The sequence below is a fragment of the Lepidochelys kempii genome, chromosome 9 (genome assembly GCF_965140265.1).
Source record: "Lepidochelys kempii isolate rLepKem1 chromosome 9, rLepKem1.hap2, whole genome shotgun sequence".
Lineage (NCBI taxonomy): Eukaryota > Metazoa > Chordata > Testudines > Cheloniidae > Lepidochelys > Lepidochelys kempii.
The window spans coordinates 91,851,837-91,866,681 of NC_133264.1; the positions used below are offsets into that span (position 1 = coordinate 91,851,837).

General features: G+C 45.3%; 1 protein-coding gene across 1 annotated transcript in view; it reads right to left on the bottom strand.

Annotated features, from left to right (window-relative positions):
* Positions 1 to 13,581, bottom strand: part of MTM1 (myotubularin 1) — a 75,739-nt gene extending 62,158 nt beyond the window's left edge. The window contains exon 1 of the mRNA XM_073358366.1: positions 13,455 to 13,581. The gene's annotated coding sequence lies outside the window, so the exon portion shown is untranslated. The remainder of the gene's footprint in view (positions 1 to 13,454) is intronic.
* Positions 13,582 to 14,845: the final 1,264 nt, after the last annotated feature.

Below are 14,845 nucleotides of genomic sequence, written 5' to 3' on the forward strand. Positions count from 1 at the left end.
ATTTATTTTTATTACAAATATTTGCACTGTAACAATGATAAACAAAAAATAGTATTTTTCAATTCACCTCATACAAGTACTGTAATGCAACCTCTTTATCATGAAAATACAACTTACAATGTAGATTTTTTTTTATTACATAATTGCACTAAAAACAAAACAATGTAAAACTTTAGCGCCTACAAGTCCACTCAGTCCTACTTGTTGTTTAGGCAATCACTTAGAGAAACAGACTTGTTTAAATTTATGGAAGATAATGCTGCCTGCTTCTTGATTACGTCACCTGAAAGTGAGAACAGGTATTCACATGGCACTTTTGTAGTTGGCATTACAAGGTATTTACGTGCCAGATATGCTAAACATTTGTATGTCCCTTCATGCTTTGGCCACCACTCCAGAGGACAAATTTCAATGCTGATGACGCTTGTTGAAAAAATAATGCGTTAATTAAATTTGTGACTGAACTCCTTGGGGGGAGAACTGCATGTCTCCTGTTCTGTTTTACCCGCCTTCTGCCATTTATTTCATGTTATAGCAGTCTCGGATGATGACCCAGCACATGTTCATTTTAAGAACACTTTCACTGCAGATCTGACAAAACACAAAGAAGGTACCAATGTGAGATTTCTAAAAATAGCTACAGCACCGGCACGTAAATACCTTGTGACGCTGGCTACAACAGTGCATGCAAATGCCTGTTCTCACTTTCAGGTGACATGGTAAACAAGAGCAGGCAGCATTATTTCCTGTAAATGTAAACAAACTTGTTTCTCTGAGCAATTGGCTGAACAAGTAGTAGGACTGAGTGGACTTGTAGGCTCTAAAGTTTTACATTGTTTTATTTTTGAATGCAGGGGTTTTTTGTACATAATTCTACATTTGTAAGTTCATCTTTCATGATAAAGAAATTGTAGTACAGTACTTGTAATGGGGGAATTGAAAAATACTACACCTCTACCCCAATATAACGTGGTCCTCAGGAGACAAAAATTCTTACCACGTTATATCGAACTTGCTTTGGCCCCCCCGCTCCTTATCCCCTGACTACCCCCTCCAGAGAGCCCCCTGTCCCTAATCACCCCCCAGGACCCAACCCCCTACCCAACCTCCCTGCTCCCTGTCCCCTGACTGCCATGACCCCTATCCACCCCCCCACCCCCTGATAGGCACTCACCAGCAGCGGTTGGAAGTGGAGCAACGTGGCCCCAGGCCGCTCCACTCCACCAGCTCCCAGACGCAGAGCTCCACTTCCTGCCGCCGGTGAGTGCAGGGTGGTTGGGGAAAGGACACCCCCCGCACCCACTGGCGGCGGGAAGTGGAGCGCCACAGCTGGGAGCTGGCGGAGTGGAGCAGGCTGGGGCCGGGCTGCTCTGCTTCCACCACTGCCGGTGAGTGCCGGGGGGGGGGGGGAAGAGAATCCCTTCCCCTATGCCTCCTCCCCCGAGCGACACGGCTGGGGCTGAGGGTGAGGGAAGCAGAGCGGGCTGCTCCCGGCCCCCTGCTAATCACCCGGGCCACTCTGGGCCTGCAGGGCCCCAAAAAGTGCCCCCCTACAGCTCCTGCCTCCCAGACTCTGGGGAGGGAGAGGCTTGCTTTACTGCGTTGTATGAGAACCCATGTTATATCGGGTCACGTTATATTGGGGTAGAGGTGTATTTCTTTTGTTTTTTAGAGTGCAAATATTTGTAATAAAAATATAAAGTGAGCACTGTACACTTTGTATTCTGCCTTGAAATTTAAATGAATATATTTGAAAATGTAGAAAACACCCAAAACTATTTAAATAAATGGTATTCTATTATTAACACTGTGATTAATCATGCAATTAATCACGATTAATATTTTTGATCACACAATTAACAGCAATTAATTTTTTTAATCACTTGAGAGCCCTAGAAATTACACTAAACTATCAGACATCAAAGACGTATTTCCAGAAGCTTCTGGTACAGTGGTAACATGAGGAAAGGATGACATTATGGCTCATCCCAAGTGACATAGGCAACTATAGTGAAGTCAATTATATGCATAGAAATAAATACTAGGGATGACTAAACAAGATGGGGAACATTTACTTAAACCAGGATTACTTTTAGTGATAAGGAGAAAAAAGAGAAACAGTCTGATAGTTTATCTTTTCACAATGTGAAAAGGAGCACTTGTGGCACCTTAGAGACTAACCAATTTATCTGAGCATAAGCTTTTGTGAGCTACAACTCACTTCATTGGATGCATTCAGTGGAAAATACAGTGAGGAGATTTATATACATCACTCTCCTTACAGTGTGTATGATAACACCCATTTTTTCATGTTCTGTGTGTATATAAATCTCCTCACTGTATTTTCCACTGCATACATCCGATGAAGTGAGCTGTAGCTCACGAAAGCTCATGCTCAAATAAATTGGTTAGTCTCTAAGGTGCCACAAGTACTCCTTTTCTTTTTTAGAGACAATTAAGGCACTGTAAGTATACTGGTACACACTCACTGCTGCAGGCCACCAGCCCTTACCTGTTAGCATTCTTTTTCCAGATGAAAAAGAAGAATTCCTATCATCATAAGCAAAACGAGCAAACCTGAAAGCACAGTGCTTCAACAATGTATTTTAAACAGGAGAGGAAATATTAAGCCAATTGCCAAAAGTGCATAATAAATCTGAAAAAGAAAACGAGTACTTGTGGCACCTTAGAGACTAACAAATTTATTTGAGCATAAGCTTTAGTGAGCTACAGCTCACTTCATCCTGTAGCTCACGAAAGCTTATGCTCAAATAAATTTGTTAGGCTCTAAGGTGCCACAAGTACTCCTTCTCTTTTTGCGAATACAGACTAACTCGGCTGCTACTCTGAAACCTGTCATAATAAATCTAAGATTCTCTTCTGTCACAGTTCAATGGGAAGTTAGAACTGTGACCTCTACCCGGTCTCTCTGTGGGCACCCTTTCTAAGGCCTTGTCTACACTACAGGGAAGTGTCAATCTAAGCTTTGCAATTTGAGCTCCGTGAATAGCATAACTCCAGTCAATGCAGCTTAGATCTACTTACCACAGGGTCCACACTACGCGATGTCGATGGGAGAAGCTCCCCCGACGCCTCCCCTTACTCTTCTCAATCCGGTGGAGTACAGGAGTCCATGGGAGAGCGATCTGTGGTCGCTTTAGCAGGTCTTCTCCAGACCCGCTAAATTGACCACTGATGCATCGATCGCTGCATGTCAATAGCCCGGTAAGTGTAGACAAGCCCTAAGTGTCAGACCTCTACCCGCACTTTAGACTGGATCACCAGGTTACCACACCCCCCATTCCAATGGTACTGCCATTGTTATGAGTGCCTTAGACTCCTATTGCGGCCATCCTCTAGTGCACTCAAGTGACAAATTTTGTAACCTTCACCTCTCTCCATGTGGAGGCCCTCAATTCTACCACTCACAGACCAGCTCCTGGAGTGGCAGCTCCCCCCATTTCCAACTGTGTTAACACAACAGACCCAACTGTATTTGGCATCTGTAAGAAATGAGTCTCTGGAAGCCTGCAACCTATGGTTGAGTAAAGTGACTATAAAACAACTTATTCAAAACAAATGTATCATCTATTTACGCTAAAGTACATACCAAGCCAAGAGAAAGATTAAAACAACAGTCTATACACATCTGGTCCCAACTAATCTCGATCCTTTCCTTGCAAGTTTTGCACTTTTCTTGCTCTTAGCCAAGATACCACCATTTCTGTGCTTCTTCCCCTTACGTCTAGGATTACCAACCCTCCCAGATTGGCCAGGAATCTACTGAAATCGGCCTCAATCTCCCGGTGACTATTAAAAGCAATCCGGGACATTTTAATAGCCAAAAGTCCGGTCAGCAGCACAGCAGCACTAAGGCAGGCTCCCTACCTACCCTGGCTCCGCTTAACTCCCAGAATGGGCCAGCATGTCCAGCTCCTAGGCGCAGAGGCGGCCAGGGGGTCTCCACATGCTGCCCCGCACCCTGCCCTGAGTGCCGACACTGCGGCCAATGGGTGCTGCAGGGGTGGTATCTGCAGGCAGTGGCAGTGTGCAGAGCCGCCTGGCCATGCCTCCGCCTAGGAGCCAGACATGCCAGTCGCTTCAGGGAGCAGCCCGAGGTAAGCTCCATCCAGAGCTTGCTCTCCTGCCTCACCTCCTCCTACACTCCAACCCCCTGCTCCAGTTCTGAGTCCCCTCCTAAACCCAAACTCCCTCCTAGAGCCTGTACCCCACATATCCCCTGTACCCCAACCCCCTGCCCCAGGCTCAGTTTGGAGCCCCCTGCCACTCTGAACTCCTTGGCCCCACCCCCTAGCCCAGAGCCTACATCCCCTCCCACACCCCAACCCTCTGCTCCAGCCCGGTGAAAGTGAGTGTGGGTGCAGGAGAGTGAGTGGGGGTGTGATGGGCGGGGGGGCAAAGGTGTTTGCATTTGTGCAATTAGACAGTTGGTAACCCTACATTATGTCCCTAGCAGTGGCTGCCCCGTCACACTGGTTCCTCTCTAGGCCAGGATCTAATAGTTTAATGCCCTTTTGACCCCATCCACAGGTCTGAGAAAATTAAACTGCTAGCCTGATTGTAGCCAGGCATTTCCCTATTAGTATTTCCCCCATTGTTTCCTTGAGGATCCTAGGTACTCTCTCTGGCACTACCTTAACTTTGTCATTATTGCCTGTTTGTTTCCCCCTAACAGCCTCCTTTGATTTAAATTCCATTAAATCAGACAGGACATCAAACAGGTGAACTGAAGTACAGATGATATTCATAAAAAAATACAGATAAATCCCTTTTTCTCCACATCTTCAAATCCAAAATCAATAGCATCCAAACATTTTCAGTGTAAGAGTCAAATGTCCTATTTCAAAATGTGAAGGGGACATAATCAGATGAGATAGCGTAGTTTAAACCTACAATATTTTCCCCCTCCAACCCCTTCCTGAATTCTCTCAAGAAACTGCACTGAAAGCATAAAAGTAGCTCCTAATTTGGGTGCCTAAAACTAAATTTTACTTTCTAAGTTACTAAGATGCTTCTTCAGCTTCCCAGCTGGGCTTAAAGAGGAAACTGATGGCTTTTTTTTTTTCCTTTCTCTTTTTCTAAAGAGTCCTTTTTGCAGTACACCTGCTTCTCCGCTTGCTAGTTCTCTCTCCCCCATGGGCCCCATCCCTCCACCAACTGCTCTGCAACTTGCTTGCTCCCCCTCCCTTCCCACTCCTGTAAAGACAACATGGCTCCAACCTTCTGCTTTCTCTTCCCTCATCCCTCCCCTCAAAGTAGCCCCTCCTCAGATGCTGCTTACTCTTTACTCCCCTCCTGAAAAAAAAAGCTGTCAGAGAACACATTTTAAGTTTGTAATTAAATACAAAAATTTTCTTCATAAGAAAGTCACTCTCAAGATACACAGTTAAGAGCCTTAAGGCAACAGGCTAGACACCAGTTCCTTAAAAACCAGCAGCTCCACTAAAAAGCTTTCATTTTATTTGCTTGCACATTCAGATATATCTATCTCACTCAACAAATTTATTTCAGTTGCTACTGTTAAGTTCAAAGTTTCTGGCTTTGGATGCCAAATAGGACCTGAAAATAATAGCCTGCTTAGTAGGGTAAGCTGTATAATAACAATTCCACTGGGTCAGAAGACAATAGCATTCTAAGCTCATCTTGGTTTACATACATCATTAATGGTTTCGCTACCCTTACTGTCTGAATGATCCTGCTGACTGTGGTCTGAATGCATGCCTAACCAATAAGTGAATAGGATATCCATTGCCAGATTGCACATTTCATTTGCACCAGAAACAATTCACAAATTTAGTCAAGTGCATCTACCTGTGGAGCTCCAAGTTTCTTGGAGTTTTGAAGGCAGATGTAAATTCAGGCAGCGATCAGTATGTGCAAATTGCCTGATAAGTCAAACAACCTTCATGTGGAAAGCTCTTCACATGTATGTGGCTTGACTGAATAGTATATGCTCTATTTGCAGAATTTCCTAATATTGTTTAGACCGCTTGTAGGTTTACGTAAGTGAAGTCAGTCAGATTCATCACTAACGTATGCAGATTCTTGAGTGTGTCTCATAAGGAGGACTGTCGTCAGTAGTATCACTCCTAGTTCCAGAAGACTTTTCTACCTGCTCTGTGCTTATACTGAGCTCTTTTCCAGGCTGGCCTGTCCTTTTAGGACTATGTAGTAATGCCTCTGACATAACCAATTCTCTGTGAGACTACGAATGAAAAGCTGGATCATGAGAGGTACACTATTAAGGAGTTGGAACCACTCCCAATAGTTTCCTCATACACACCAAACATACACATAACAAGACAATGACTCCTGCCGTAAAGAGCTCACAACAGAATTGTATTAAATGAGAACGGGGGGATACAATACAGTGCATGAGATAACAATGAGATAGTTACAATTAATATAATAAGCAGCAGTCATAGCACTCCAGCTGCCTAACAAACGTCAAGCGTATTATAGACATCACAGCACTGTTGGGTTTTAAAGAGATTTAAAGGAAAAGAATGTGGTGGCCTTGCAGATTTTTACGGGGAGTCCTCCCTTGCATAAGAGGCAGCATGGGGAAAGTGTGAAAATACTCATTGGCAAATTTGACAAGATATTCTCCCAATGCTTCCCAGACCCAAGAGACAAGATGTTACTGTACCTATGGCTTTAAAAAAATTAAAATTAAATTAAAAAAACACTCCTGCTGTTCTAGAGCAGGTATTGAATGAAATTTTTTTCTAGGAAACCCAACTCTTATTTGGAGAGGATTTTTTCTCGCTCCTAGACTTTCCTCCTCACTTTCTGTTTCAGAGTTTTCCTTTGTAGCCGGAACTCTACCTAACTTCCACCCCAATTTCAAAACGACTACATTTGAAGAGTTAATTAGCCCTCCTGTAAGGCCATTTAAGGTGCAGAGGACATATTCTTGTCATTGGCCTCCAACAGTACTTTCTCTAACTGTTCACTCAACTGTTTCCCTCCTTCAAATTATGTTGAAAAAATTGCTTGGAGAGGTTGCCATGGAGGAGTCAACAGTGTCTTTTAGCAATAGCATTAGAAGCCACATCTCACAAGACAGATTAAGGAACCAACGGAAGTGTGTGCCATGACAGATGTAGCTGAAGTAAGATTTTAGCAGATTGACTTTTCTTTACTGTCTTGCTATATCTTTTGTCTTCATATCATCAAGAGCAAGCAGCATGCACGTCAGTGGTTCCCAATATTTTTTGTTGGTGGTGCTTCTCCTCCACCCTTGGGGAGGGATTGGTATATGTCCCCAGTGCCACATTATGATAGTGCCATCTCTTTTTTCTGTCGCCTTTCTCTTGTACTCTTCTTTTTCTGTCTGCCCCCCCTTTGTCATCCTCATGTTCTTTCCTTTGTTGCTCTTGCATTTTTCTGACTTGTCCCTTACATACCTCCTACCTTCATTTATTCCCTGGTAGCTCTGATTCCTCCCACTCATTACCCAACTCAATTCGAAGGCACACACTGCTGGCATGGGGGAACATCCACTGGTGCCCACCAAAGTGGATGTGGGTGCCACGCAAGCCCAGCAAACAAGGTTCGGGTGTGACAGGTTGCTATCTCAGTCTGAAGCCCTGTACAGTGAAAGCAGCACAACAGAAGCAAAGAAAAAAGGAAACACAGACTGAGCAGCACATTTGCAGTGTGCACATGTAGTTAGGAATGATCTGCAGCTTTCCAAGCCAGACAGACCCTTTTCTCTCCTTTGCATCCCATTGAAGTAGTCTGTACCTCCCACCCCGCCACTCATGTTGCGAAAAACGGATGTAGTTGATGAAAATGTTTGAGGGGCAACAGATGCTGCTTCAAAGTTTCTTTTAAAAAAGTCTTCAGTCTGTCTTTCTGCTTGTTCTTTTTGAAAGATATCTCCTCAGGCCACAGTAGCTCTATTGCTAAAGATTTAACTGATGATTCCACCTATGAAATGGAAGTTATTTCTACTTTACATTTTGCTATACCTTATAAAAACTTCATTATGACGGTTGAAATGATATCCTATGTCCAAGTTTTTCCCAATTCCCCATTGATAATGTTCTCAAACAATGGATATATTAGTGTGCCATTCTCTTTCACCTGTACTTTTTGTTCCCTTTAGTCCATTTTTCAGTCCTGTTATCCCCGGATTTATCCCCGGTTCCTATAAAAAAACTAGCTAAAGGATGGGGAGATGCGGGGGTGAGGAGGATGTGAATCTTGCTCTCCATCAAATGTATGGTCATCTGGAAGAACCATTTCTTCAGGGGAATTATATTTTTAAACACCCTCTTAGCAATGTTACACCTCTCCAGAGTGCCTCCCCTCTAAGTGGGCAACTGATCATTTAGATAACCTGGCTAAAACATCAATCTCACTGGGTGGCGCCATCACTTTCAGGAAAAAGAAAAGGAGGACTTGTGGCACCTTAGAGACTAACCAATTTATTTGAGCATGAGCTTTCGTGAGCTACAGCTCACTTCATCGGATGCATACTGTGGAAACTGCAGCAGACATTATATACACACAGAGATCATGAAACAATACCTCCTCCCACCCCACTGTCCTGCTGGTAATAGCTTATCTAAAGTGATCATCAAGTTGGGCCATTTCCAGCACAAATCCAGGTTTTCTCACCCTCCACCCCCCACACACACAAACTCACTCTCCTGCTGGTAATAGCCCATCCAAAGTGACAACTCTCTTCACAATGTGCATGATAATCAAGGTGGGCCATTTCCTGCACAAATCCAGGTTCTCTCACCCCCTCACCCCCCTCCAAAAACGACACACACAAACTCACTATCCTGCTGGTAATAGCTCATCCAAAGTGACCACTCTCCCTACAATGTGCATGATAATCAAGGTGGGCCATTTCCAGCATTTCCACCATCAACCTCAGCCTGGTCCAGTCCACACAAGAGATCCACTTCCTGGACACTACAGTGCTAATAAACAATGGTCACATAAACACCACCCTATACCGGAAACCTACTGACTGCTATTCCTACCTACATGCTTTCACCCTGACCACACCACATGATCCATCATCTACAGCCAAGCTCTGCGATACAACCGCATTTGCTCCAACCCCTCAGACAGAGACAAACACCTACAAGATCTCTGTCAAGCTTTCTTACAACTACAATACCCACCTGCGGAAGTGAAGAAACAGATTGATAGAGCCAGAAGAGTTCCCAGAAGTCACCTACTACAGGACAGGCCTAACAAAGAAAATAACAGAACGCCACTAGCCGTCACCTTCAGCCCCCAACTAAAACCCCTCCAACGCATTATTAAGGATCTACAACCTATCCTGAAGGATGACCCAACACTCTCACAAATTTTGGGAGACAGGCCAGTCCTTGCCTACAGACAGCCCCCCAACCTGAAGCAAATACTCACTAGCAACCACACACCACACAACAGAACCACTAACCCAGGAACTTATCCTTGCAACAAAGCCCGTTGCCAACTGTGCCCACATATCTATTCAGGGGACACCATCACAGGGCCTAATAACATCAGCCACACTATCAGAGGCTCTTTCACCTGCACATCCACCACTGTGATATATGCCATCATGTGCCAGCAATGCCCCTCTGCCATTTACATTGGTCAAACTGGACAGTCTCTACGTAAAAGAATAAATGGACACAAATCAGACATCAAGAATTATAACATTCATAAACCAGTCGGAGAACACTTCAATCTCTCTGGCCACGCAATCACAGACATGAAGGTCGCTATCTTAAAACAAAAAAACTTCAAATCCAGACTCCAGCGAGAAACTGCTGAATTGGAATTCATTTGCAAATTGGATACTATTAATTTAGGCTTAAATAGAGACTGGGAGTGGCTAAGTCATTATGCAAGGTAGCCTATTTCCCCTTGTTTTTTCCAACCCCCCCACCCCCCGTCGTTCTGGTTAAACTTGGATTTAAACTTGGAGAGCGGTCAGTTTGGATGAGCTATTGCCAGCAGGAGAGTGAGTTTGTGTGAGTGTCCCCGGAAAAAAGTGGGGGGGGGGAGAAAGCCTGGATTTGTGCTGGATATGGCCCACCTTGATTATCATGCACACTGTGAAGAGTGTTGTCACTTTGGATGGGCTATTACCAGCAGGAGAGTGAGTTTGTGTGGGGGGGGGGGGTGGAGGGTGAGAAAACCTGGATCTGTGCTGGAAATGGCCCACCTGATGATCACTTTAGATAAGCTATTACCAGCAGGACAGTGGGGTGGGAGGGGAGGTATTGTTTCATGATCTCTGTGTGTATATAATGTCTGCTGCAGTTTCCACGGTATGCATCCGATGAAGTGAGCTGTAGCTCACGAAAGCTCATGCTCAAATAAATTGGTTAGTCTCTAAGGTGCCACAAGTCCTCCTTTTCTTTTTGCGAATACAGACTAACACGGCTGTTACTCTGAAACCTACCACTTTCAGGGAGACCCTAACTTCACCTGCTGCTCCCCCTTAGAATCTGTCAAGTCATTTTAGTTGCAAAAGCATGAACAGATCCACTTCAGTGCAAGGCTGAATGACTACAGTAAACTAAGCACCTCTGCTACAAATGGTGTTTATTTGTTTTTTGTGTTATAACTGGGCCTCTGGCAGCAATCCAACAGGTGGGGAGAGGCATCCCACAGTTGCCAGCAATGTTCTAGCAGGTATTAATTTAAAAATGCCAAAATAAGAAGCGAAAAATAAGGAACTCAAACTGCTCCTCACCTCCTGGATGATGAGCAAGCTGAAATAACGGTAAACACATTTCTAATTTGATCTGCAGGTGTAAAAGGAAAAACTGAACTAACTCCACCTAACTGAACTAGCTGGAGGCAAAATTTCAGCTGGGAAGGTAAAGGGCTTTCCCCTCGGGAATCCTAAGAATGACAGTTCCAAACTGGCCTCTAGCATCTATTTTCTTTTCCATTCTCTTCTATATAGGTTCTTATACAGTACTCATCACTGTAGTGTCTGAGCAGTTTCCAGTAGCATATTAAGCAATGTGACTAACATCTGTCATGTGTTTGCTCTCTGATCCTCTCCCCAGGGGAGACGTGTGCAGTAATGTTTTGTTTTGATGTATTATTTTCACATACAGCTATATATTTATGTTGAGAAGACAGTCTCTATGCAGGTTTCAGAGTAACAGCCGTGTTAGTCTGTATTCGCAAAAGGAAAAGGAGTACTTGTGGCACCTTAGAGACTCAACTGGGGCTGAAAAAGAAATTGTAATTTATAGAATTCCAATTCCATAACAGTAAGCTATATGCCCTCTGACACACACAACATTTTTAAAAGACTGTTACACAGTGTGCAAGATTAATTTTGTCAAAGAGTTTAAGGGAATGTCATAATATATTATACAGCTATCACACACACCAGAAATGTACTCTACTAGACAAAAAAAAGTTACTGTAGAATTAGTTTGATCAAACTAGATGATGACAACATTTCATACAGGTCTGTTCTTTTTCTCTGAACTCTCTACTTTTGTCACTTGCAGGACATATATTGACAACACTAATCACATTACAGCTATCTGCATCTATCAGCTTGGATATCCTCATCTGGAAACCTAGTTTGTTTTTACCACTAAACCATGGATTAAAACCAAATATTGTAGCAGTGTGTAATAAGTATGCTTTGTTTTTGTCCACTGAAACAGTTCTCTGCCAGGAAAATTTTGTCCTTCAGACCTGGCTAATGACAAACAAGTATGACCATAACCATGGAAAAAGTACTATTTCCTTATGGGTAAGTAAAGGATTCTGGACAGTAGTCAATTATACCAAAGCCACAGTAGAGCCAAACCGTAGGAACCTATCTAGACATTTTCTGTCGGTCTGTTTTTTAACATAATATAACCTTGTTTATTAACTACACCAGTAAAGGGGCAGCAATCTTCAGACCAGACACAAAGAAAGACAAAATCCATTCAGTCATTTAACATTGAGCAACACATAACTACCGGTAATGTAGATCTAAAATTTGTCTTCCAAAATCTCTAGAAGTATTTTTTGAGAGCTACTAAGAACAAATGTGAGCTCTCCTCCTTAAAGGAAGCCCTACTCCCAGCACCATTAAAATTAACAAAAAAATCTTAAAAGGTCTCGCAGTATGATCATTTGAAAAACAACGATGCAGATATTAAAACTGATTTACTTTTCTGATTTTATTCTAGCACTAACTCAGCCAAATGAGCAGATTGCAAATATCACCACCATTTTTCCTACTTCACATAGAAAAGACTGAAATAAAGAACGACTAACAGCAAATTAGCAAATTGCTAGCAAGAACTATTCTCATTAAGAATAAAATAAAAATATTTGCTCTGAAATTAAAAGACCTGCCCCACATTTTAATGTCATTGGAAAGGGAAACTTTTTTGGAGGAGGAGGAGGAATTAATCTACTTAATTCTTCAAATGAGGGAGGTACTGTTAATGTGTCATGTATTTCAATGAAACATTTAACATCTCATTTTAAGTTACCAACATTCACGCCACTGGAGCAGCTAGAAACAGAAGAAAAATCCCAAGGGAATGAATAATAATAGTAACAAAAACATACTCCTAAAGACTCCCATGAAGCAGCATCTCGGTTTGAAGCCAAAGGTAATTTACATAGCACCCAAACCGAGAGCAACACTGGGGGATGGGAAATCTCTTCATGGCCTGATATCCTTCTCCAACACAACTTACAGCTTTTAAAAGGGTTTAAGATGGCAGGAAGGTAGGAGCCCAGAAAGTGTCTTGGGAAACAAGGTGAGATGTGACTTGAGAGAAGGGAGAGGAAATGGCCTGAGAGTTAATGGTCACACCAAGCGCTAAGGAAGTGAAGTGATGTTCCGCGGGCTGGGGCTGACCTGGGGGCAGGGGCACGGGAAAGACGGGGTGGCGGGCATGGTGATGGCTGGAAGAAGAGGTGCTATGTAGGATGTGGGGGGGCCCGCCTAGGAAGGAAAAGGGAGAGGGTGCCATGAGTGGAAGGGCGTGACTGGATGGCAGTGACCCAGCGGGTAAAGACTCTGCGGCGTGGGGGCTACCTTGGGGGAGGGACATATGGGGCAAGGCGCCTGGGGGAGGGGCATGGCAGGTGAGAGTGACCTAGGAGGCAAGGTGGGGGAAGGGACTCTGGGGGGGGAGGGGTTTGGCAGGAGCGCAGGGGAGGTGTATGGCGGGGGTGGGGGTGAGGGTGGGGTGGGGCGGTGGGTGCGGACGAGGGGCATGGCGGGGTGGGGCGTTGGGGCGTGCCAGGGTGGAGCTATAGGGGTGCGGGTTGGCGTGGGGGAGGGGTATATCGGGGGACTCTGGGGGGGGTTGCTGTGGGGACGGGGGGGGGGAGTACTTCGCGCGGAGGGGGAGCCAGGCCGGGCTCCTGTTCCGCAGCCCCGGGGTCAGCAGGAGCCGCCCGTTGCCCTGTGGGAGGCCGGGGCCACTCACCGCGCTCCAGTCGCCGTTTCCCCCCTGCCGTGGGCCCGAGTCCCGCTTCCGCGCCGAGCGCACCCCTCACGGCACGGGCCAACTTCGCCCTGTCACGTGACGGGGCCGGAGCGGAGCCCCCCCCGCCTAAGGGTTTGGCTGAAGGGGCTGGGCCGCGGGGCCTGCCGGGAGCTGTAGTTTGCGTGGGCAGGGACGGGCCGCGGGGCCTGCCGGGAGCTGTAGTTTGCGTGGGCAGGGACGGGCCGCGGGGCCTGCCGGGAGCTGTAGTTTGCTTGTGCTGACAGCGCCGGTCTCAGGTCCGTACCACAACGACTGACTCTAAAGAGAGCCAGGAGGAGAAAGTGGCCGGGCGGGGGCAGCATGGGAAGGGAGACCCATGAACCCCTGCAGGACAACAGCCCCCCCTTTCTCAACCCATGGAACAAACTGCCTCACCTCAGCCCTCAGGCGGCTACGGCCTAGGCAGCGCAGCGCACACACACACACACACACACACACTCTCTCCTCCCGCCCCCACTAGGGTTGTTGCCCTCAATCTATTCCGTTCTGTAACCTCCCAATAAACAGAGACAAGTTCTGTGGGGGGGCCTGTTGCTGCCTATCTTGCCTAAATAGAGGTGGGTGAAGCCCTGTGAAATCTGGTCCAAAGCCCCAAGCTGAGAACCCATGAACTAAGGCTGGCGACACGCAGCCCAGTGAAAAGTTGGAGGACGGCCAGCGTGAGAGAGGAGTGATTGAAATGGTCACGCCGACGTCCAGACTTCCAAGGGTATCTCAATCACCCTTGCCTCACGACTGTGTGGAGTCATTTCCACTGGTGCAGAGCTCAAAACGCAATCGACTCCGCAAGATGCACGGAACCGAGAATAGCTACAAGAAAGTTATTGCCCCAAATTATTAGAAATTATAACAGACTGCCAATCAAAAAGCCATGTGGGACAACTGCATTACCCTGGCCTAGGAGATGGAGAGACAGCAGAGGCAGTATTGCAATCTACCATCAAATCAAGGATGGATAATAATGACCCAATGGACACTGGATAAAAACCTAGTCACATACCAGAACTCCGTCTTGGATAGCTGCCTAATGTACTGTATCTGCCTCTGACAAGCACCCAAGTTCCTGTCCTTTTTTTACACTTTGGCGCCACTTGTTAATACCACTACTATATTTTTAAAAGATATTTGAAATGGGGGCAAAGAAGGAGAGAGATTGTGAGGAGATAGAACAAGGCAGAAGAGGAGGAGAAAACAGGGAAAGGAAAGAGGGGGAGGGATCAGAAAAAGAAAAGGAAATAGTGGAGGAGAGGAAGCAAGTGTGAAATAGAAGCTTCTCTGCCTTGCTGGTTAGTTTTGCTGGTGGCAGCAAGTTGTACTAATTGCTATTTTGG